This window comes from Urocitellus parryii, unplaced genomic scaffold (assembly GCF_045843805.1).
Source record: "Urocitellus parryii isolate mUroPar1 unplaced genomic scaffold, mUroPar1.hap1 Scaffold_83, whole genome shotgun sequence".
Taxonomy (NCBI): domain Eukaryota; kingdom Metazoa; phylum Chordata; class Mammalia; order Rodentia; family Sciuridae; genus Urocitellus; species Urocitellus parryii.
The window spans coordinates 623,373-649,385 of record NW_027554189.1 but is presented as its reverse complement, the minus strand read 5'-3'; the positions used below and the strand labels follow the sequence as shown (position 1 = coordinate 649,385).

General features: G+C 44.2%; 1 pseudogene; it reads left to right on the top strand.

Moving 5' to 3' along the window:
• Nucleotides 1-22,564: 22,564 nt before the first annotated feature.
• Nucleotides 22,565-25,735, top strand: LOC144253001 (kinesin-like protein KIF11 pseudogene; annotated as a pseudogene).
• The last annotated feature ends 278 nt before the right edge of the window (nt 25,736-26,013 follow it).

The following is a 26,013-nucleotide window of genomic DNA, read 5'->3' as shown; positions in this document are numbered from 1 at the left end:
GGAACATAGTAGGTGTTGCGCATTTGCAAGGCTAGCAGCAGTTCATTTATAAATTGGCCAGCATGATTGCTGGAAAGCTTTCCACCAGACAGGACACATCCACTGATGCATTCTTTTTTCTACTGTCTATGATCACAGACACAGTGGTATCGATCAACATAGAAACTTTGACATAGAGCTTTCCTGGCATTTGGCAATGTCCACATAAGAAGATACTAAGAAAGAATGACTCTGTCCTCGGTAGATCCAAAGAAGTGAGCCCACTGGGATCCAGGAGGATCCCACACTCAGAGAGTTTCATCACCAAGAAAGTGAGGTGAGGTCACTTCCTTCAAGAAAGGGAATGAGGTCACTGCCTTGGCAACCACTTTGTTCTAACAGATGCTTCCAAGAGTCCCATGAGATGGAGGCTGCCCCATTTTCCTGTGACATTTTTACAAGATGGAAAGGTATATATATATATCATAGTCACCTGGGGTTAAGCTATGCCCACAGGCCTGGTTTGGTCCATCTTTCCTGCATAGAGGAGAGAGAGGCTGATTAAGACACATCCTTTCATCCTGACCAGGTTGTTTGCCATGGAAGATGACTTTTGGTCTCTCAGGTCCTACATAGCTGCCTACATCTCCTCCAGGGATCACTTCTGCTTCTATTTTTGAGGTTCTCAGCAGGTGTAGGATCCCTTACATACCTGTCTTGCAAGATGAACTCTGTCTCTGCTCATATGTAAAATTAGATTGAGGGAACAGTGTATGGTTAGGGTTAACATCATGTTTTATTTTGGTTAGGAGTCATTCTGCTGGATGAATACTGCTATTGGAACCTGGGATGTTTATAAGAAAGTATAGGTTAAATGTAAGTATGAAACCAGAAAACTAGGTAATATTTGAAGCACAGAAGGGCATTAGGCCCTTGATTTAGATACATATTTTTGAATTAGGTTCTGCACAGATGTATCATATGAATCAATATACAATGGCATGGGATCTTGTACCTCAAATCTATTATTGAATGTAGAAGAGAACATCCAGTGAAATAGGAATAGTAGTTAGGATTGCAGTGTAAGTTTAGGAATAAGAGTGAGTATAGGATTTGGACAACAAGTCCTTTTGCAATGGGGTTTATGTTAGAGAGTGAATGTAAATGTTAGCACACATGAAGGGTCAGTCACAAGAATGTACTTGGGAAAATATGTAGGAAAATAGATATCACTGTAGAAGTTAAAAGATCAGGCAAATTATCAAGTGAGTGATGGGATTGGAAATATTTTCAACAGGGGGTGGTTGAATATAAAATCTTAGGAAGAAACATATGTGTAGTCATGAATAGGATTGAAATTTGAAAGCATTAGGCAACATAGACCTCGATGTTTTGAGTAATCCATGCTCTCCTTAAATTTAGGCTTTGGTAGAATCATACGGGTGAGCTTTGAGTTTTGTGTCCAGAATGTTACTCTGATGAAATGAATATGCATATCAAGTGACATGAGAATTTCTTCCACCATTTCTGGGAGCAATGTTTTGAAGGTCTATAATTTCGTATTTGTGGATACACATAGGTGTACCCTGTGTCTATGAATATAGAGATGATGCATGAATAGACCATACTGTGAATAAATAATATAACTGATTCCAACTTTAAATAATGGATTGAATTGATATCTTAAAATATACATGATATCAGGTATTTATATACATACATTTATTCCAACTAATTATACATCTAGTGGTAATATTAGGGTTACTAATTATCATGAAGAGTGTGTGAGTTTTGCTTCTAAAATTATTAAGGAAAATGAAAATAATATGTTTGGAAAGAAGTCTCATAAAAAAGGAAGTCAAGAATCATGGAGGAATATGTGTTCTGATGCAGGAAGTGATTGAATGTGAATCATATGCCTATAAATTTGTGAACTCGTGGATGAAAGGATATATCAATATATCTATATCTATATATCTATCTATATCTATATCTATATCTATATCTATATATATATATATATATATGAAATACTAATGAACCAATGTTGAATGAAAATTAATGTCAAAAACCACATCATGTCCCATATGAATCTGCTTGCATTGAAGTGAAACTGGGGTCATTTACTGTAGAAATATTAGGATTCATGCGCACTACTCACTGAAGTTAGTTTTCAGTACTAGGAAACAAATATGTATTCTGGGAAAATGAATATTTTTTAGAATAATCTTGTTAAAAGTTGATTATAAATCCACATACATGAACAGGAAAAAATCAAGGTAGTGTATAATAAGACATATATATTTTATATTTTCAAAACTCTGGAATATATACACATACACACACACACAAACGTTAAATAGTAGCAATATATAGGCCAGTCAAAATTTATAATGGAATAGATATCATTCACAAATCAAAATTTTTTCATTTGGGGAAACATGGTTTTATGTATAAACTGTTTAAATATGGAGCTCACCATAGGTTGAATTTTCATTTTTCTCAGGGTTTTGGTGGAATCATCTGCCCATGGAGTGTGTATATGCCAAAGTCAGAGTACTCACAAGAATGTATCTGTGATAGCTGGAGGACTATATATATATATATATATATATATATATATATATATATATATATATATATGACATAATCTGACTTAGGCTTCAGAGAAAGGGAGTCAGGAAATTACACATTTAATTAACTTTGTAATTTCATGAACAAGTATTTATAATGAAAATGTAACTAGTTTTATAACACCTACCCTTGATAAAGGCAAAGGCAAGTCCAAGGATGCACCATTTCTCCTAAGAACTGCCTGTATGCCTTTTCTGTTAGGTTTATTTTTATCCCTCATGTTAGGATTCATAGTCAGATTCTAGTAGAGTATGGGATAGTGCCAGAGATTCATTATTTAGAATAAAAATAGAAAAATGAATACAATGTGTATGCGAATATGTGCTACACAAAAATCTTCCCACTCTCATCCAAAACTGGAGGAAATGGTTTCTTATTTTCCAATAAACATGAGGCAGCAGAGTTGAACCCTCTCTTGGTAGGTAAACTGTGGCCAATGGGTGCTGAATGTCTCCTCATGTGGGTTGTGAAGGCATTGGGTCATCCTCCACTTTTCATGGTGTTTCTTGCAGCTGCACTGGGAATTTGGTATTTGCTTTATGAAATACAAGAAGGTCAACTGGGACACAGTGCTGGAGGGAGTTCTGTAACATGAGGTCATTCAGGGTCTGCAGGAGAAAATATCAACCGGGCTGCTATCCCATACATTTTTACCCCTTGATTGGAGCAACCTGATTCTGAGCATTGCCCCAAAACCTCTCCTCATAAAAAGATGCCGTTACATATGAGGTTCTTCTGGGTGCACCATGGCAGTCACATCTCCTTTGGAAGCCATTGGCAGATCTACATGGCCCAACCACAGAGGTTTTATCACACACCTGCACTCCAAAGCTCCAGGCCCACTTCCCATCAGGCTCCAATTCACTGGCATCTCTGTTCCACACGATTTTCATGAATTACACTCCATCAAGGCACTGTCTGCTTCAGTCATGATGAATAACAGGAGACACAAAGTTCCCCAGTGCTTCCTGGTCATGGGAATTTCAAAAATTTCACGGTATTGGTCTAGCTATATTTCAAGGATGAATTAGGTGGCATTGGGGGTTTCAATTCTTTCAGGATCCCTTAAGTGGTGAGGAATCTCTTTCAATGAATGCTCTAGAGAACTCACCCTGGCAAGGCTTCCCAAAGAGTGACCAAAAAGTCAAATGAAGCCAGACACATTGGGATCTAAAATGTGAGGTCCTTGTGTGTTATGACTCTCAACTATGGGTGCCAAGGCTTAATAAGAAAATCATGTGATTTCCTGGCAGAGATTCCCAGTGCTGAGGAGAAAGCCACCCTGGGCCTAGATCTCAGTTTCCAAGGGCGTCTCTCATTTTTGGCCTCCTAAAATCCCCACAAAATTCATGGTAATACTTCTCTGAGGTCAGTTCCAGAACTCAGTCCCTAATGGGAATCACACCAGAGTTCAAGCTGAGGTTAACCCAGTAATCTCTTCCAACCACCAGAGGAATGACCACAAGTAAAATAAAAACACTCCCATATGGCCCTCATCTTCTTCCATATAGACACTCATCATAACATTCTGGGTGGAGGTTTCCCTACGGGGAGCAGCCCAAGATGGTGTTGAAAATAAGCTCCCATTCCCTTCTATTGCCTAAAGTCATGGTGGCCTGTTTAATTTCCTGTGAACCAGGTTAGATAATATGGGCCTGCAGTTAATACTGCTCCACTTCTCAAATTTGAGGCCTACTGACTGCCAAGTGTAGATTCTTTATGTGTATTTTAGTTATGACAAAACCCAAGCACCTATGGCCTAGCTACTACAGGGCTTTGAACAAGTCATTTGACCAAAAGGATCCCTGTTCTCACTTCATGGAAGTCAGGAACCTTACCAGAGGAAGGCAAGAGACTTCATCCAAAATGAGTGTTCTTTTTTGTCATTTTTATTTTGGATGGACACATGGGATCTTTATTTAGTTACATGCCATGCTGAAAATCTAAGTCAATGCCTCACACAGAGCCAAGAGGCTGATTCAGACACATCCCTTTACAAAGCAATTAACAAAAGAGCCACAGTTGAGGCCCCTTCATTTCCATTTGGAAACTGTTTTCTTGAGGCTTGCTAATGGGGTGGTGTGAGGCAAAGACATTCCTGACATTCAGAGGAACTGAACAATAGGTAAGAAAAAGCCTAAGGGACAGACTTTTTCACAATATTAACACTATGGCACTAACAGCTCTTCCATGCTACTTGGGTTGCTATGTAGCCAAGCAGGATTTCTCCACTGAGAGCCTTACTGGTCACACTGATTTCTGAGTTTTCTGAGATGCTCAGCCTTCCCTTCAGCAATCCAGTACATGACCATTTCACAGAGCATGTAGGTGGTACACATTTTGGACACCAAACTAAAAGCCCCTTTTGGAGAGTGGGCCAAATTCAAGAAAAATACAGGAACTTAGGAACATAATAGGTGTATCCCATCTGCAAGTCCATTCATAAATTGGCCAGGATGAGTGCTGGGAAGCTTTCCACTAGACAGGGCACATTCACTAATGCGTTATTTTTTCTACTGTCTATGACAACAGACATAGTGGGATATGTCAACATAGAAACACTCACCTTGAGCAAAAGGACTCACTAGTAAACAGTCCACTCTGAACCGAACATTTGTCTTTCCTCCATATTCTCAGAACATGAGACAAAACCACAAATTCAACCGTGCACCCATAAAGAACCCCCTCCCAGAGATAGTTTGCATCTATCCAAAGTGCCCTGTGACTGGTGGGTGAATCTATGTTTGCCAGCAGTGGTGTGACCTGTCTCACATGTAGTCTCCTTGGCCAACTCTGATAAGTTGTCATGATCTGGTGATAAGCCAGTACATGCTTTCTCAGGAAAGGCCCCTCTTCAGTGCTTTTCTGGAATTTGGCCATCCACACATCAGTAGATGCCAAGAAAGAATGTCTCTGTCCTTGGCAAATCCAAACAAGTGAGCTGACTTGTACGGGGACTGGATCTGAGTGCCTGGCTACCTTGATGACAAGTTCGGGGTATTCAATCACCAAAGAAGTGAGGTGAGGCCACTTCCTTCAAGGAAGTGAATGAGGTTGTGTTAGACCACGATGAAAGAAAAGACCACTGACTCCAATTAAAATCAAATTAAAGCAAGCTTACTTTTTCAACTGGCCAGGAGGCCTTTCCCATAAAAATTGTGCATGCCAAGGACAGCCCCACAGCTTTCTTGCAGCCCAGCTTTATATCCCAAAAAGTTACACAAAGGGGGGGGGTTACAGATAATAAATCTCTGAGGAGAATAATACACAAAGGTTGGTTTACATTTTTTCTGGCCCCAACATCAGAATTTATGAAGGTAATTAGAGCCTCAGAGAGGGTTTTTATCTGGTGAGGGAAGGCCAGGATTTATGAGGCATCACTAAGGTTTAGGAAGGGGTTATTATCTGGTCAGAGAAAAAGGGGCATGGGTGAGTTCAAGGCACAGGCAGGCATTCCAAGCAGTTTTACAACATCAAATTATGGTCAGGCTATACAGACATCCTAATATTTTTTTTTTTTTTTTACAGAAAACAGAAATGAATCCTTCATAACATGTGGCAAACTGGCTTCTGATCTAAAGAGAGAATTATGCTAGGTATATCAGTCATTTTCTTGTCATCCATTTTGTCCTGACAGTTGTTTCCAAGGATCCCCTGAGATGGAAGCTGCCCCATATTCCTGTGATATTTTCACAAGTTAGAAAGGTATACATACCATATGTGCCCAGGATCAGCTATCCAGACAGCCCTGGTTTGGTCCATCTTCCCTGCATTGAGAAGAGAGAGACTGATTCTGACACATCCCTTCATCCATACCAGGTTGTTTGCCATGGGAGATGACATTATTAGGTCTCTCAGGTCCTACCTAGCTGCCGACATCTTCTCCAGGGATCATTCCTGCATCTACCTTTGAGCTTCTCAGCACGTGTAGGATCCCCTACATACCTGTATTGCAAGATCAACTCCATGCATGCTCTTATGTGAATTTATATTGAGGGAATAGAGTAAGGTTTTGGTTAATATCATATTTTATTTGGGTTAGGAGCCATTCTGGTGGATAAATATTGGTATTGGGAACCTGGTATATTTATAAGAATGTATAGGTGAAATGTATGTAGGAAAACAGAAAACTAGGTTAGATATGAAACATAGAAGGTGTTGGGCTAGTGATTTGGACACATGGTTTTGAATTAGGTTCTGCACAGACATATCATATAAATCAATATATGATGGCATAGGATTGGGTACCTCGGATAATTGAATGTAGAAGACGACATCCAGTGAAATAGGGACAATAGATAGAGTTGCAGTGTAGATTTAGAAAGAATAATGAGTTTAGGATTTGGACTAAAAGTCTTTTTGTAATAGGGATTATGTTAGAGAGTGAATGTGAATGTCAGCACACATGAAGAGTCAGGCACAAGAATATCCTTGGGAAAATATGTAGGAAAATTGTTATCAATATAGAAGTTAGGTGATGGGGTAATCAAAAGCCATATGTTGGTAAAATGGACTTAAAACAGGATTACCCTGCACAAAAGACAACTCAAAGTGAATCAAAGATATAGACTTTAGAACAGAAATTTTTGAATTAATAGATAAACATGGGCTCAACATATCAACATATTTGTGTAGACACCCACTTCCTTAAAGACTGCTAAAGTTCAAGAAATGAAACCAGGATCAATGATTTGGACAGCCTCAAATTAAAAAGCTTCTATACACAGCAAAGAAAACAGGGGCATGAAGATGGACATTAAAAAATGGGACAAGATTTTTGCCAGCAGCCTTTCCAACAGGGAATTAATATCCAGAATATACAAACAAATCAAAAATCTCAACACCAAAAAAAAAAAAAAAAAAACAACCCACTCAGTAAATGGGAGGTAAAACAAAAGAGACACTTCTGGAAAAGAGATATACAAATGGCCAAAAAAAGATATGGAAAACAAACTTCAGTATCGTAGAAATCAGGGAAATGCAAATCAAAATTACACTGAGAATTCATCTCATCTTTATTGAAAATGACAATCATCAAGAATACACATAATAATAAACACTGGTGAGGATTCAGGTAAAAAGAGACACTCAGGGCTGGGGATGTGGCTCAAGCGGTAGCGCGCTCGCCTGGCATGCGTGCGGCCCGGGTTCGATCCTCAGCACCACATACCAACAAGGATGTTGTGTCCGCTGAGAACTAAAAAATAAATATTAAAAACTCTCTCTCTCTCTCTCACTCTCTCTCCTCTCTCACTCTTTAAAAAAAAAAGAGACACTCATACACTGTTGGGTTTGCAAATTAGTACAACCACTTTTTCCTGGAGAGCAGTGGGGATATTCCTCAAAGACTAGGAATAGAACCACCATATGACCCATATGGCCCAGCTATCCCTCTCCTTAATATTTATCCTAATGCACTGAATTCAGCATACTATAGCAACACAAGCAGATCAACACTTAGAGCAGTGCAATTCACAAGAGCCTAGTTATGGAACTAGCACTGGTGGTCATCAAAAGATAAATGGACGAGCAAAAATGAAATATTATATATATATATATATATATATATATATATAGAGAGAGAGAGAGAGAGAGAGAGAAAGAGAGAATGAATAGATTTTTACAAAGCCAGAAAAAAAGAATGAAATTATAGCATTTGCTAGTAAATAGATTAAACTGAAGAACATTATGCTAAGTGAAATCAGGCAGATGCAGACATCAAGTGTTGAAATGTTCTTACTTGGGGAAGCTAAAATCATAAGAAAAAAAAAGAAGAAATCCCATGAAAATAGAATGGATATAAGTAGAATGGAATAGGAAGAAAGAGGGGGAGGGAATATAGATGGCATAAGGGCGGATCAGTGGAATAAAATTGACCAAATTATGGTACATAAATACACAAACAAACTTCAGTGAATTTCAACTTTATGTGTATCTTTTTATTTTTATATTTTCAACTTTATTTTATGTATTTATTTTTATGTGGTGATGAAGATAGAACCCAGGGCCTTGCATGTGCTAGATAAGCATTCTACCATTGAGCCACAACCCTAGCCCAAACTTTATGTATATATAAAATCACAAATTTAAAATATATAAATGAACAAAAGGCAGATGAGTAGAATAGAGTTAAAGGGACACTGGGAAGAAAAAAAAATGAAGGCAAAGAGAAGTACTGGGGACCAAATAGCAATAAATTACATTCTATGCATATGTGATTATGTCAAAGTGAACCAAAATATCACCTATAGCTATGATGCACTAAGAATACCATTAAAACAAAAAACTTTAAGTAAAGACTTAAAAAAGGATGTAGAGAGAGAACTTATGACATAGGTAAAAATGCTTGCCACCTATTCCTCAGACAGAGGATTAATATCCAGAATACATTAGGAATTTGAAAACTTAACACTAAATTAACAAATAACACAGTGAATAAGCAGGGAAATGAATTAAACATACAAATAAAAAATATAAATGTCCAATAATATACAAAAATTTAAATGTATGGCAACATTAGCAATTAGGAAATGTAAATCAAAACTACAGTGATGTGTTGGGGTTATATCTCAGCAGTAGAGCCATTTCCTAGCATGTACAAAGTACTAGGTCCAATCCTCAGAACCACATAAAAAATAAATAAAATAAAACGTATTTTTAAAAAACTACGCTCAGATTTCATCTTCAGGCAGAATGGCAGCATTACAAATAATAATAAGTGCTGGAGAGGACGTGGGGAAATGAAAACAATTTTACACCATTAGTTGGATTGTAAATTAGTAGAACCACTCTGGATATCAGTATGGATATTCCTCAAAAGACTAGTAATGGAGGGCTAGGGTTGTGACTCAGAGGTAGAGCACATGTCTAGCACATGCAAGGCATCCTGGGTTTGATCCTCCACACCACATAAAACAAGATTAAATAAAGATATTGTGTCCAAATACAACTAAGAAATATATTTTTTTAAGAAAGACTAGGGATTGAACCACTATATGACTCAGCTCAACAACACCTTGGTATTTACTGTAGAGAATTAAAGTCACATGCACAATGTGCTATGTGTGTAGCCAAGTACACAACAGTACAATTCACAGTAGTCAAACTATGGAAGAGCGCCGGTATTTGCCAATGGCTGAATGCATGAAATAAATATTGTATACATGACAAATGGGGGTTTTTTAGCCATAAAAATGAAATCATGTCACCTGCAGGAAAACGGATGGAACTTAGAACATTATGTTAAGGAAAAGCAAAACTCAGAAAGTCAAGGGTCATGTGTTTTCTCTCATTTGTGGAAGCTAGAAAGGAAGAAGGAAAGGAAAAATGGTGTGATTTCATGAATAGTGAAGGGAGAACAATAGAACAGAGGAAAGGGTTCAGGGAGAGGGAGGAAAGGGGTAAAAATAAACATATTGGGGAAAAATATCAATCATATTATACCGCTTTATCATATTCATATGTGAATATATAACACAAATCCCCTATTTTGAATAATTGTAATTCACCAATAAAAAAAAGAAAGATAAAAATAAATTTTTATATAAAAGGGCAAAAAACACCCAGTGTAAGGGAAACCCACAAATCATACAGGTTTCATATTCTGTGTCTTGTGAGGCTGCATTATAACTCCTTAATGTACCTTCTCACCATGACTGAATTCCATAGTCCAAGTGCTAAGGGAAAACTTTGCTTTTTCTTCATCTTTGCTTCCTGGTTTGGGACCATTACCTTGGAGACCTGCTTAGTTTTATCCATCAACCTGATACTCCTGAACTTCCCCAATGCACAATTTGTGAGAAACCCTCTCTTGACACCCCCTTTATCTATGTTATATCCCTATAGATACTAGTTTGGACTTCCTGGAGCTTTGCAAAAAGTATAGGGCTCAAGGAGGACTCCTTACAAATTATTGGAAGACTGCAACTTGCCCATTATTTACATGACCAACTCACAGTAACACTACTGGCTCTTTGGTCCACTTCCCAAGAATGTCTGTCCCTTTGTCATTTGCCTCCACAAGAGCTTTTCCAGAGGCTCATTACTGATAGCAAGTCCTACAAATTGACAATTGTGAGGGATGCAATACATCAAAGCATCCCATTCTTATTGATAGCCACACTTATAGACAAAAGCAGACACAGTTCACTAAAAGGACCCAGAAAGTTGTCAGAGATATCTGGCAGTGTGGCAGAAGTAGGGATATGCCCCAACCTCTGTCTATACAATGTGCAATTCATTCAGAAAAATCAATGGAATGCTTCAAATACCTCTGAGTCTGTCACTGTCATTGTTTCCTTTAGAAAACAATATCACAACATGGGAGCCTCAGTTTCAACACAAAGGGCTGTACTTTTATGTTGTAAACAAATGGAACAAGGAGGCTGGGTTGTGCCTCAGTGATAGAGCACTTATCCAGCATGTGTGAGGCATTGGATTTGATCTGGAACACCAAATAAGTACATAAATAAATAAAGTTATAACAAAAACCTGAGACAAGTATGACCCTGATATCTTCAGGCAAAAGTGCTTCATTTTCTATTGAAATACTGCCTGGACACAATATAAGATGGGATATGGGGAACAATGGCCCCACAATGATTGCCTAAATTACATCATACAACTGGAGTTTTTCTGCAAATGGTCCAATGGTGTGAGATTCCATATGTGCAAGTCTTCATGACATTTTATCAAAATCCAGACATATCCTGAAAGACACGTGATGATTTTAAGACAATAGAAAAGCCAGATCTTCTAATTGATCCCTGCTTTGCAATTCCCATTTTAGCTCCAGGGAAAGTTATATGCCAGATAACAAAAGAACCTCCTCATAGATCATGGGGTCCCCAGACCCCTCCTCTGTATGTTCCAAAGTACTGTACTGGGTATGATGTACTGCACATCATACCCAGAGTGGCCTCTTACCATCCAATTACCAAATATTTGGTTGACACTCTTGCCCATAGAGGAGGTCACCAAAATGAATGAAAAAATTCAGTATCTACACATATTTCTTTGTGACTGTAAACTCCCCCTCCAAGAGAAGACATGGAAATTGCTCCAAAGTTTCCTCCTGCTTTATCAGTAATTTTCAAACACTCACTCTTGCCTTCAATCTTGGGTGGAGGGATGTTTATTTAATATTTACTATCAGCTGCACTCCAGATATGCAAAACATAGTTTTATTAAAAACATGTTCAGAGTTGGGGCTGGGGCTCAGTGGTAGAGTGCTTGCCTGGCATATTGAGATTTAATTCAATCCTCAGCACCACATAAAAATAAAATAAACATATTGCATCAATCTAATATATATATATATATATATATATATATATATATATATAGCCGCCGAGGGAGAGCAGGGAACTATGGGTGGAGGTGGGAATGGCCACCCAAGGACAGCGGGGAACTATGGGAGGAGGTGTGGCTGGCCGCCGAGGGACAGCAGGGAACTATGGATGTAGGTGGGACTGACAGCCGAGGGACAGCAGGGAACTATGGATAGAGGTGGGGCTGACCGCTGAGGGACAGCAGGGAACTCTGGGTGCAGGTGGGGACTGGCCGCTGAGGGACATCGGGGAACTATGGGAGGAGGTGGGGGCTGGCCCCTGAGGGACAGTGGGGAACGCTGGGTGGAGGTGGGGGCTGGCCGCTGAGGGAGATCGGGGAACTATGGGTGGAGGTGGGGATGGCCCCTGAGGGACAGTGGGGAACGCTGGGTGGAGGTGGGGGCTGGCCGCTGAGGGAGATCGGGGAACTATGGGTGGAGTTGGGGGCAGACCGCTGAGGCTCAGCTGCGAAACATGGGTGGAGGTGGGGGCAGACCGCTGAGGGACAGCGGAGAACCATGGATGGAGGTGGGGGTTGACTGGTGAGGGACAGCGGGGAACCATGGGATGAGTGGGGCTGGCCACCGAGGGACAGCGAGGAACCGTGGGTGGAGGTGGGGGCTTACCGCCGAAGGACAGCAGGGAACCCTGGGTGGAGGTGCAGGCTGGCCGCCGAGGGACCGTGGGGAAATATGGATAGAGGTGGGGCTGACCGACGTTGGACAGCGGGGAACCATGGGTGGAGGTGAGGGCTAAGCAACGAGGGACAGCTGGGAACCCTGGGTGGAGGTGGGGTTGCCCACTGAGGGACAGCGGGGAACCCTGGGTGGAGGTGGGGCTGGCCACTGAAGGACAGCGGGTAACCCTGGGTGGAGTTGGGGACTGGGCGCTGAGGGACAGCGGGGAACTCTGGGTGGAGGTGGGGTTGGCCGCAGAAAGAGAACTGGGAACTATGGGTGGAGGTGGGGGCTGAGCAACCAGGGAGAGCTGAGAACTATGGGTGGAGGTGGGGCTGGCCACTGGGGGACAGTGGAAACCCTGGGTGGAGGTGGGGGCTGGCCGCTGAGGGACAGCGGGGAACCCGGGGTGGAAGTGGGGGCTGAATGCTGACGGCCAGCGGGGAACCATGGTTGGACGTGGGTGCTGGCTGCGGAGGGACAGCGTGGACCCTGGGTGGACGTGGTGGCTGTCCGCGGAGGGACAGCGGGGAACCCTGGGTGGAGGTGGGGGCTGACCGCGGAGGGACAGCGGGGAACCCTGGGTGTAGGTGGGTTGGCCGCGGTGGGACAGCGGGGAACCCTGGTTCGAGTTGCGGGCTGGCCACTGAGGGACAGAGGGGAACCGGTGGTGGAAGTGGAGGCTGGCCGCTGAGGGACAGCAGGGAACCGTGGGTGGAGGTGGGGGCTGGCCGCAGAGGGAAAGCGGGGAACCCTGGGTGGAGGTGGAGGCTGACCACCAAGGCATAGCGGAGAACTCTGGGTGGAGGTGGGGGCTGAGCAACTAGGGACAGCAGGGAACTCTGGGTGGAGGTGGGGGCTGAGCAACTAGGGACAGCGGGGAACTCTGGGTGAAGGTGGGGGCTGAGCAATGAGGGATAGCGGGGAACTCTGGGTGGAGGTGGGGGCTGACCGCCGAGGGACATCGGGGAACCCTGGGTGGAGGTGGGGGCTTACCGCGGAGGGAGAGCGGGGAAACCTGTGTGGAGGTGGGTGCTGGACGCCGAGGAACAGCGGGGAACTCTGGGTGGTGGTGTGGCTGTACGCCGAGGGACAGTGGAGAACTATGGGTGGTGGAGGGGCTGGCCGCCGAGGGACTCCAGGGAACTATGGGTGGAGGTGGGGGCTGACCGCTGAGGGATGATGGGGAACTATGGGTGCAGGTGGTGCTGGCCGCTGAGGGATGACGGGGAACTCTGGGTTGAGTTGGGAGCTGGCCCCTGAGGGACAGCAGGGAACTCTGGGTGGAGGTGGGGGCTGAGCACTGAGGGACAGTGGGGAACCCTGGTGGAGGTGGGGGCTGACCGCTGAGGGACAGCGGGGAACTATGGGAGTAGGTGGGGGCTGAGGGCTGAGGGACAGCGGGGAACTATGGGTGGAGGTGGGGATGGCCAGTGAGGTACAGCGTGGAACTGTTGGTGGAGGTGGGGTTGGCCGCTGAGGGTTGGCGGGGCACCATGGGAGGAGGTGGTGGCTGAATGCTGAGGGACAGTGGGGAACCATGGGTGGAGGTGGGGGTTGACTGCTGAGAGACAGCGGGGAACCATGGGTGGAGGTGGGGGTTGACTGCTGAATGACAGCGGGAACCATGGTTGGAGGTGGGGGGCTGAGTGCTCAGGGACAGCTGGGAACCATGGGTTGAGGTGGGGGCTGAGTGCTGAGGGACAGCGAGGAACCATGGGTGAAGGTGGGGGCTGAGTGCTTAGACACAGCGGAGAACCATGGGAGGAGGTGGTGGCTGAATGCTGAGGGACAGCAAGGAACCATGGGTGGAGTGGGGCTGGTCGCAGAGGGACAGCTGGGAACCATGGGTGGTGGTGGGGCTGACCGCTGAGGGACAGCGAGGAAATCTCGGTGCAGGTGGGGGCTGACCTCCGAGGGACAGCGGGGAACTCTGGGTGCAGGTGGGGGCTGATGGTGAGGGACAGCGGAGAACTATGGGTGGAGGTGGGGCTGGCCACCGAGGGACAGCGGGGAACTATGGGTGCAGGTGGGACTGACCGCCAAGGGACAGCAGGGAACTATGGGTGAAGATGGGGCTGAGCGCCGAAGGACAGCGTGGAACTCTGTTTGCAGGTGGGGGCTGACCGCCGAGGGACAGCGACGAACTATGGGAGTAGGTGGGGGCTGAAGGCTGAGGGACAGCGGGGAACTATGGGTGGAGGTGGGGATGGCCACGGAGGTACAGCGGGGAACCATGGGAGGAGGTGGTGGCTGAATGCTGAGGGACAGCGGGGAATTCTAGGTGCAGGTGGGGGCTGACCGCCTAGGTACAGGGTGGAACTGTGGGTGGAGGTGGGGTGGCCGCTGAGAGATGGCGGGATCAATGGGTGGAGGTGAGGATGGCTACTGAGAGATGGCGGAGAACCATGGGAGGAGGTGGTGGCTGAATGCTGAGGGACAGCGGGGAACCATGGGTGGAGGTGGAGGTTGACTGAAGAAGAGGAGTGGCCAGTGGGATGGCCGGGAGAGGATGATGGGCAGGAGAGATAGAAATCCCGAGCTTGTCCTGTCCAACTGCAAGGAAGCAGTTTAAGGAAGGTGTGGAATACCCCCCTGACAGGTGACAAGCCATCAAGACTGATCCTGGGTTTGGTCATGCTTGACCTTGACAAGGGCAGTCTCCACCAGGGGCTGCAGACTCCTCAGTGCTGCCCTCACTTTGCAGTCCCTGGGCCTCTTGGAGGCCCTCTACTCCTTCAGCCACATACGCCAAGGGCAGCTGTCTCCTCACCTTAACCTCTGCACTCCTGGGACCCTGCACTCTGAACTTGACCCTAACCTTGCCTCCTGAAGGCACCCCCTCTCCTCATCCCTCTGCACTCTTTCTTTTGCCACCTGGATACTTACGGTTCCTTGACTCCCCCATTCTCCCTGAAGAACCATCTCCAGGTCCTTCCCCCTTCTCAGACTTGGCCCCCAGGCCATTGCAGCCCACCAACAAATACGTGCTTCTGAATGAAGTCCATGTTCAGTGTTCAGGTAACCAAGCCCTGCTAGGGATGCTCAGACCACCCCCAGACATACCACTGCCGGTTCACGATGCCCCAACCACCTGGCCCCGTCACTCCTGCTCCTCCTGGCCCTCCTCTTCCTGGTGGGCAGACAGCTCAGCTCAGCCCCCTCAATCGTCTCCCTCCTACAACCATGAGAACCCCTTCTCTAACTTTCTTCTTGACCAGCAGAAACATTTTTGCCAACCTACAAAATGTTTTTAGGAAACAGATTCTAAAGTTTCCAGCCCAACTCAATGGTTCCTAGGTACCCGGTCAATGTGAAGGGGAAATGATTCATTTTGGACACCAGGGATGACCTGATTCATATTCTGTCCCTCAGTCAGACCGAGAAGCCCTGCCAGTGGGAGATGGATGGCAGAGGTGAAGGGTGTTCTCCCCAGACAGCTCGGTGCTGCCTGCACCGAGATCGTAATGGGGCCTCCTCCTTACACGGGAGCTCACGGTCCCCTAAGAGACACTCAGGGGCAGGCAGGGCCACTGCTTTCCCCAACTAAATATTCTTTAATATTTAAAGAATTCACCTGCCCCTGGAGTAGTTCAGATCGATCCTCCTTCTGACCCAGAATATATGGAGAATACGATAGCTTCCAGTGAGATTCTTACAATGTAAAACAGGCCAACAGCTCACTAAACACTCAAAAGCCATGGTCACCTCTTGGGGTCTTTGTTGTGCCCACCGTGAGCGAGGTGCTCCCGCAATACCCTAGTTACACCACAGACTGCACTGTCCCTGGCTGGGTGGTGCTGGTAAAGCCAACATGGTTTCTGCCCTCGGGATCTCATAGAGAAGAGAAGCTTTAAGCAAACAAACTCACAAATAAAAACGTAACTGTGAACAGTTGAAAGTGCTGCAAAAGAGAAATAAGGTGTGTTATGGGTCGAATTGCTCCTCCCTCACCAAAAGAAGTTCTGCTGAAATGCTGATCCTTGCACCTCGGGGTGTGACTCTGTTTGGACACAGGCCATTGAAGACACAAGTCAAGATGAGTTCCTGCTGGAGTGTGGTGGGCTCCTGATGCAATATGGTGGCATAAGTAACAGGGACACAGAGAAGTCATATGGACACACATGCGGAGAGGGAAGGCGGTCATATGTGGACGACGGAGACTGGAGTTATGTTACTACGAGTGAGGAACACCTGGGGCCACCAGAAGCCAGGAAGAGATAGGAAGGATCAAGGCTTTGGAGGGACCCTGCTGGCAGCTGGGCTTCGGACTTCTGCCTCCACAGCCTCTAGAGGATGAATTTCCATTGTGTTGAGCTGCCCAGTTTGTGGTACTTTGTTGCAGCCACCGGAAATACTATGGGCTCTCTGAAAGAAAGACAGTTGGCCTAACTCAAACAGCACATCCGTCCCTTAGGCTCCTTTGAGGAAAAGTGACAGAGGGAGCTACCAACTATGTCACATATGAAACCTACTCAAAGGAGATGGGGAATCATAGAAAATCAAAATAGGTGCGGCATAGCTAAGCCCTGGGAAGGACAGGACAGTTCTGAGGTCTGGGGCAGGAACATGGAGATTTGTCAGGGTGTGACATCAGAAGCACGAAATGCATTCCCACAAATACACTCCCTTGGAGAGATCTGACCAAAATTCACATTTCTGGGACAGAGAATCCGATTGGCTTAGTGCCAACTCCTTGGAGGGCTGGCAATCTGGGTTGGGGGAACTGAACTCCTTGACAGCCTGCACCCACCAAGACCGCTTGATTCTCAATGGAAAACCAGAGCACGGGTACCAACAGAGAAGAAAGATCAGTAGACAGAGTGACTCTCTGCGGGAGCGCCTCAGCTGGCTCTTGAAGCAAGAGGAAACATGCAGGTGGAGATAGAGGCCAAGGAATGATGGCAATGAGCTCAAGGTCATCAGAAACAACTGACATCTTCCAGGGACCAGCAGGCCAAGACGGATGTGAGGTTAACTGAGACGGGAAACCTGGAAAGTGACCACGTTTAGATGAGATGATCAGGAGTTTGGTTTGGAGGTGATCTTTGGTTTGAGAAGGAAGTTGAATACTTAAGTGTTGACCCAGAAGAGAGGTCTGGATGGACCTGCATGTGGAGGGGCTGGGACACACAGGTGGAAATGGTTGTGGTCACCAAGCATAAGAGAAGTGTTTCCCAAAAAGGGAGTGGCTGAATCACATATCACTGAGTGCTGTAGCAAAGCCAGGGCTGGGAAGAGTCTTTGGGTCTGGAAACATGGCAGACATTGGCAATTCCAATGGGAGCAGTTTCAAAAGTGAGTTGGAAGCCAAGCCAGCCAGTGGGCATGAACTCATCTAATTGTTCCCACTGCCCTGCAAGGTGGGAATTCTTACCATCACTTGCAAATGAGGAGATCAAGGCTCAGAGTTTTAAAAAAATGTGCCTTTCTTTTTACACTGCAGGGAGAAGAGTGAAAATTTCATACCAAGCCTGCCCAGATTTACAGTGTTCAGATTCATCAATTAAGGGAAGCTAATAGGTATAAAAATGTCATTAAGTAGAAGCAAGAACTCGGTGAAGTGGGGACAGCTGCTCGTAAATAGTGGGCTGCTGGCCACAGAGCATTCTGGGAATCCCAGTTCAGGAGAGGAGAACAAAAGGGTAAGAAGGCAAAGGTCCTCAGCCCAGGTCTGCTCAGCATGAATCAAGTTCCCCCATCCTCTAACAGGCCACTGAGCCCTGTGGAGTCCTGTTCTGGCAGAAGGTCAAGTTCTAAAATCAGTCCAGGAAGCCAAAATCTTGCAGAGTGGAAGTGGCCTTTGAAAGGTCTTTCCAGTGGACACCAACATACTGTCTCAGGGAGTCCACCTGATGTCCCTTCCTCCTGCAGGGACAGAACGTGCTGAGAGGAAACACCTGCCCCGTACCAAGGGGCCAGGTGGTATGAGGACCTCAAGGCTCTGAAACCATCAAAGGGGCAGCAGATCCACCTGCTCCATGCACATCACTGGGGCACATGCATCAGGTGGACTAACCCCTGGTGTTTAAAGCGTCCTCACTCATGTCTGACCATTTTGGAATAATAAGGATCAGACGTTCCCTCCACCATAAATGACCAGAAAACTGGACAAGCTGTTGTCAGACACTGAACCGAGAATCGACACTTCTCAGGCTTTGAGCCACAGCATGGGACTGTGAACCTAAAGGAGGAGAAACAAAGGAGGTGAGTCCCAAGATTGCCTGCTTCCTGTCCAGAGCGCAAGTAGGGGACAGAGAAGGGTCTGTCTTGGTAGAGAGGCCAGAGCTGGAAGCTCTGGCATCTGGAGGTTCAGGACTGAGCTCTGGGGAGGAGGACACTATGCGATCAGGGTGCTCCATGGATCTGTGCAGGTGTCCCTGGGGCTCTGCTGATTAGGTGCAAAGACTAAAATCCCACCAGACCAAGCAGAGAATGACCTGAGAGCTGAACACCCGACGTTCCCAGAGTGCACATAAGAACAGGACTCTGAGCCCTACTCCATCCTGGCCAGACAGGGGAGTGTGCATTGGTTACAGGGTCATCCAAGGAGCCCCCACTCATGTGGTGGGGTGCAACTGTCCTTGCAGGCCATTCTAGTCCTTCCCAACAGAGCTCAAAGGATCCAAGGGGTCCCCAAGGAACTCGCCCACAGCCAGCACCATCGGGAGGAGGAGAACACAACGCAAGCTGAATGACATGCTACAAAGTGGGAGGAGATCCTGCTGCACATGTGGCACCCTCTGAGGTGGGTGTGGTGAGTCGTGGGCACAGGGTGTAGCGTGGGAACGGGGTCCTGCAAGGTCGCCTGACTCCACATTGGCTCTTGGCCAGGAGGTGTGCTTCAGACCCGCCTCTTCCTCTGCACAGAGCAGCGCCTCACCCTTCACACCCCTTCTTCCTGGGACTGTGCTGAGGAAAAAATCAGAACATCTAAATGTCCCAGTGACTCACTTTCCATGAATTTCATAGAAACACCACTTCTGGAAATAGCTGTAGCCCTCATCACGAGAGAATAAACCAAAGCTTATAAATCACATTAGTGACGCCGATATCCCCCTTTAAAGCATAGCTTGATGGGCTCAGAGATTATTTTTATTGCATTATGTTGGCGATACTGTACAGCTTTAAGTAGCAAAAATGCAGGTATGAGGAGGTTTCACACCACAGATTACAATCTGGGATGTTTATCTTCCAGCTCTGTAACAGATGGGAGGAGATAAGGCATGATTCAGTGAACAAGAGATAAGGGTAACTTGGGTCGTAAATGCAGATCTTAACACAGGGCAGCAGGAACCAGGCCCAGCTGAAGTGGAGAGGGGAGAATTTAGAGCGAAAGAGAGGTGAGCCGTTGCTGAAGGAGACCCTGGGCTGAGTCCCGCACCTGTCAGCTCTGAGACCTGGGACAGATTCCTCCACAGATTCCTCGACCTCCACTTGTCCGACCTCTGGGGCTCCCGCTGTGGATGGTTTACTTGTTTGTCCTTTTACAAAATGAGAATGAAAATCATTACTACCAGATGAGACTGTTTTGAGCAGTTAATGATGCATTTCAAGTGTTTATGACAATACCTGGGGCATGGTGACTGCTCAGCATTAGACATTATCATTATCATTTTATCATTGTCATGATGATAACTTCATAAGTATTATCAGTATACTATCACCTGCCTCTAGCACTTGACATAAGGATCAAGTAGAACATGAGCATAAAACTTCACATACTCTGCCTGGCCAGTAATAGGTGCTCAATAAATGATAAATAAGAAATAATATGGTATATAAGAAATAATAAGGGGAGTCGGGTGCATAAAAATGTTGACATTCTCTCTCTCTCTCTCTCTCTCTCTCTCTATATATATATATATATATATATATATATATATATATATATATATATATATATCAAACCACCAATAAAATTAAAAGATAAACAGGAAAATTTTTGCAACAAACATAGCCTTAACAAATAAAAAGTTCATATAAATTAAAAGGAAGATAATAAAACCCCAGTGGATAAAGAGAACAAGGAAAGATAAATAAATGTCTACTAAAAATTTAAAGTATTGGTTAGAATCATTAGTATTCAAAGAAATAAAAATTAAAAATCAAAAAGGTAGAAAAGCACTCTTTCCAGAAAGATGACTGACAAAATGTATCAATAATCTTAAACAATGTTTATGATTGGCCAGGCAGGGTGATGCACACCTGTAATACCAGTGGATACTCAGGCTGAGGTGGGAGGATCTCAAGTTCAAAGCCAGCCTCAGCAATTTATTGAGGCCCTGAAGAACTCAATGAGACCCTGTGGCTAAATAAAATACAAAAAGAACTGAGATGTGGTTCAGTGGTCGAGCACTCCTGGGCTCAATCTCAGTATTAAAAAAAAAATGCTGATGCTCATGTAGTTGATGATGCCTCTTCTAAGGATAAGTCCTCAGAAAATAACCAGAAAACTGGACAAAGATTTATTGCTAAGATGTATATTTTCAGTATCATCTTCGATAGTTGTGTTCAGAGGTAGCTATTACAGGTTGACTGCTTCTGTTTTCCATCACCTTAATGTTGTTAGAGTATTGCTTCCACAATAAACATGTACTGGGAAAAAAAAAGATCATTTTTATATTAAGACATATCACTCTGGAGAGATTTTCAAATTGCTTTTAACCAGTAATTGCTGTTTCTTGGGTACTTAAAATGCCCAGTGTTTTAGTGCAATTGCAGATGGGAGGAAAGGTTTATTTGTCTTTTGAGGCACCAGAGAAGCACCAGCATGGGCTTTGTGCAGGCAAGTGATAGCACCTAGGTCATAACGGGGCTTTGCCAGCCACGGCTTTTCATGCATGACCGAGGCAGTCACTCTGTTCTGTGAACAGGCATCCAGGTGCCCAGGGATTCTCTAAGTAGCACAGCACCAGCTCAGCCACTGAGTCCCACCAGCAAGGAGTCACTGCCACCAGAAGGGGCCGACCACATGTCCCTGAAGGAGAGGCTCATGGGCAACCATGGCATTATCACCCCCTTACCAGTGCCATGCCTGCACTGTTGGGAGATTAAAGACAGGTAAAAAGGTGGAGACCCCCTGTTAGTGATTTTTTTTAAGAATGATGGTGTTTGAAGTATTCATAATCTAGAGAAATGCCACGATCTTCAAAGACCCTGAAAGTGTCACTTTTAGCAACTTTATTTTTGGAAACTCTTGCCAAAAAGCCAAGCCATTTTTGGAGTGCAGGCACTAGGTAAGAGAGCTCATGGTGCCTTCTCCCTCCATTGCGCTTCCCTGGCTTAGAGAAGGAAAATCCAATCCTGCAGGTTCAGTTGAGTCTGAGAGGCTTCTGCAGGGCCAGCATTCTGTATCTTTCCAGAACATCTTCACAGTGAGAGAAAACCGCACACCCTGGCGGCTCCCAGCCAGGGCCTTGGCCCAGCCTCCGCCATTGCCTCCCACTTGACCTCCGTCCTCGGGCACACTCAGTATTCTGCAGGTGATCCTCATGAATTCAGCCCTGGGCTGCTGGGATGATGGCCTGACACTCCAGGGACCCTGTGCCAAGCACGTTAGGCACTTCAAGCCTGCTGAGAGTGGCGCAGGCTATTGACAGGTTGTAGCTGAGACAGACAAATCATTGCAGCACCTGGATGAGGTGAGGTGCCCCCAGCATCCTGACTGAGGCTGGCGCTCCTAGGCCACTTCCCTTCCTTCATGTTGAAAGACAGCCGAAAGATTGGGTATTCTGTCCGGCTAGTGCGGGACAGGTCACCCACCGCCAGTCAGAGTCCTGGGTGGAGATCCAGGACGGCTAGCTGCGTGCCTCGGTCCTCCTGTCCGCGCCAGCAACCGGCGGAGGAGGCAAGCACGTGGGCCCGCATAGGTCGCCGAACCTCTTCGAGCCTCACAGCCCCCTAGTCCGCCGCCAGGCCTTGATTTTTTTGGCGGGGACAGTCATGGCGTCCCAGATAAATTCCTCCGCGAAGAAGAAAGAGGAGAAAGGGAGGAACATTCAGGTGGTGGTGAGATGCAGACCATTTAATTTGGCAGAGCGGAAAGTTAATGCCCATTCAGTAGTGGAGTGTGATCACGTTCGAAAAGAAGTTAGTGTACGAACTGGAGGATTGGCTGATAAGAGTTCAAGGAAGACATATACTTTTGACATGGTTTTTGGAGCATCTACTAAACAAATCGATGTTTACCGCAGTGTTGTTTGTCCAATTCTGGATGAAGTTATTATGGGCTATAATTGTACTATCTTTGCGTATGGCCAAACCGGTACTGGAAAAACCTTTACTATGGAAGGTGAAAGGTCACCTAATGGAACATATACCTGGGAGGAGGATCCTTTGGCTGGTATAATTCCTCGAACCCTTCATCAGATTTTTGAGAAACTTACTGATAATGGTACTGAATTTTCAGTCAAAGTGTCCCTGTTGGAAATCTATAATGAAGAACTTTTTGATCTTCTTAATCCATCTTCTGATGTTTCTGAGAGACTACAGATGTTTGATGATCCCCGCAACAAGAGGGGAGTGATAATCAAAGGTTTAGAAGAAATTACTGTACATAACAAGGATGAAGTCTATCAAATTTTAGAGAAGGGGGCAGCAAAAAGAACAACTGCAGCAACTTTGATGAATGCATACTCTAGTCGTTCCCACTCAGTTTTCTCTGTTACAATACATATGAAAGAAACTACAATTGACGGAGAAGAACTTGTTAAAATTGGAAAGTTGAACTTGGTTGATCTTGCAGGAAGTGAAAACATTGGTCGTTCTGGAGCAGTTGACAAGAGAGCTCGGGAAGCTGGAAATATCAATCAATCTCTGTTGACTTTGGGAAGAGTTATTACTGCTCTTGTAGAAAGAACACCTCATGTTCCTTATCGAGAATCTAAACTAACTAGAATCCTCCAAGATTCTCTAGGGGGCCGAACAAGAACATCTATCATTGCAACAATTTCTCCTGCATCTCTCAATCTTGAGGAAACTCTGAGTACACTGGAATATGCTCATAGAGCAAAAAACATATTGAATAAGCCTGAAGTTAATCAGAAACTCACCAAAAAAGCTCTTATTAAGGAATATACAGAAGAGATAGAGCGTCTGAAACGAGATCTTGCTGCAGCTCGTGAGAAAAATGGAGTATACATTTCTGAAGAAAATTTTAGAGCCATGAATGGAAAATTAACTGTTCAAGAAGAACAAATTGTAGAATTGATTGAAAAAATTGGTGCTGTTGAGGAGGAACTAAATAGGGTTACAGAGTTATTTATGGATAATAAAAATGAACTTGACCAATGTAAATCTGACCTGCAAAATAAGACACAGGAACTTGAAACCACTCAAAAACATTTGCAAGAAACTAAATTACAGCTTGTTAAAGAAGAATATATCTCATCAGCTTTGGAAAGTACTGAAGAGAAACTTCATGATACTGCCAGCAAGTTGCTCAACACAGTTAAAGAAACAACAACAGATGTATCTGGTCTCCATTCCAAACTGGATCGTAAGAGGGCAATTGACCAACATAATGCAGAAGCTCAAGATATTTTTGGCAAAAACCTGAATAGTCTATTTAATGATATGGAGGAATTAATTAAGGATGGCAGCTCAAAACAAAAGGCCGTGCTAGAAGTTCACAAGACTTTGTTTGGAAATCTGATGTCTTCTAGTGTCTCTGCGTTAGACACTATTACTACAGTAGCACTTGGATCTCTCACATCTGTTCCAGAAAATGTGTCGACTCATATTTCTCAAATTTCTAATATGATATTAGAAGAACAATCATTAGCAGCAGAAACTAAAACTGTACTGCAGAAATTTATTAATGAATTTTCAACTGGCCTTCTAAGTTCACTGGAGACAATTTTAAAACCTGCTGTGGTGCATATATTGGAGATCAATAGTCAACTGAAGCACAGTTTCAAGACTTCATTGACAGTGGCTGATAAGATAGAAGATCAGAAAAAAGAAATGGATGGCTTTCTCAGTACATTGTGTAACAATCTACATGAACTACAAGAAAATACAGTTTCCTCCTTGATTGAATCACAGACACTTTGTGAAAACTTAAGTGAAGACCTGAATACCATAAAACAATCCCATTCACAGGAGCTTTGCCAGTTAATCAATCTTTGGGCAGAGAGATTCTGTACTTTGGAGGAAAAGTGTAAAAACATCCAGAAACCACTCAGGAATGTCCAAGAAAATACAGAGCAGAAATCTAAGGATATAATCAACAAAACAACTTTTCACAGTAAAAAATTTGGTACTGATTCCGATGGTTTGTCTCAAGAACTCAGACATTTTAACCAAAAAGGTAGAAAATTGGTTGAAGAGTCTGTGAAACACTGTGATACACTCAATAGTAACCTGGAAAAAATATTTCAAGAGACTGAACAGAGATGCAAGTCTCTGACTACAAGCACAGCTTGTTTTTCTGAACAGTGGGTATCTTGCTTAAATAAAAGGGAAGAGGAACTCCAGAACATGTTGGAGGTTGTAAACCAATGTTGTGAGACTTCAAGTTCAGAGATCACTGAAAAATTAAGTGGACATAAAGAAGCTAATGAGAACCAACATAATATTTTTCTTGATCAGATAACCACTGATGAAAAGCAGTTGATAGAACAAAGTCTAGAGCTTAATGAAAGTATAAAAATTGGTTTATCTAAGCTTAATTGCTTTCTGCAACAGGATCTGAAACTGGATATCCCGACAGGCACAACACCACAGAGAAAGAATTATTTATACCCATCAACATTAGTAAGAACCAAACCACGTGAACAGCTCCTTGATCAGCTGAAAAAGAATCAGCCTGAGCTGTTAATGATGATGAGTTGTTCAGAAAACAATAAAGAAGAAAATAATCAGGACATGGATGAAGAAAAGACAGTTCTGGTGCAATACATTGAAGAACCTCTAAATCAAGAGCCATCTGTAGATACCAGTGTGGATTGTTCTTCAAGTGGTGGGGTTCCGTTTTTCCAGCATAAAAAATCACATGGAAAAGACAAAGAAAACAAAGGCTTTAACCCAGTGGAGAGGTCAATAGTGGAAGAATCTACAGAGAACTCTGTTACAAAGAGCAGATTACCATTACGAGCCCAGATAAATATTTAGTTAATTTGAGAGTTGATATTTTTAAGAAAAATCAAAAATAAAACCTGAAACCCTAGAACTTGAGCCTTGTGTACAGATTAAAAAGGAGTAGAATATTTCAAGACAGTACAGTAAATGTAGTTGAATTTTAATCAATTGTTTGGTCATCCCTATAATTTCTATATATTAAGTTGGATTTCATTTGGGATTTTTATTGAGTAAGTATGTTTCTTGCTTTTCATATAAAGTAGCCTTTCTACAGCAAATGAAAAGTATTTTTCTTGTATATTATTAAATAT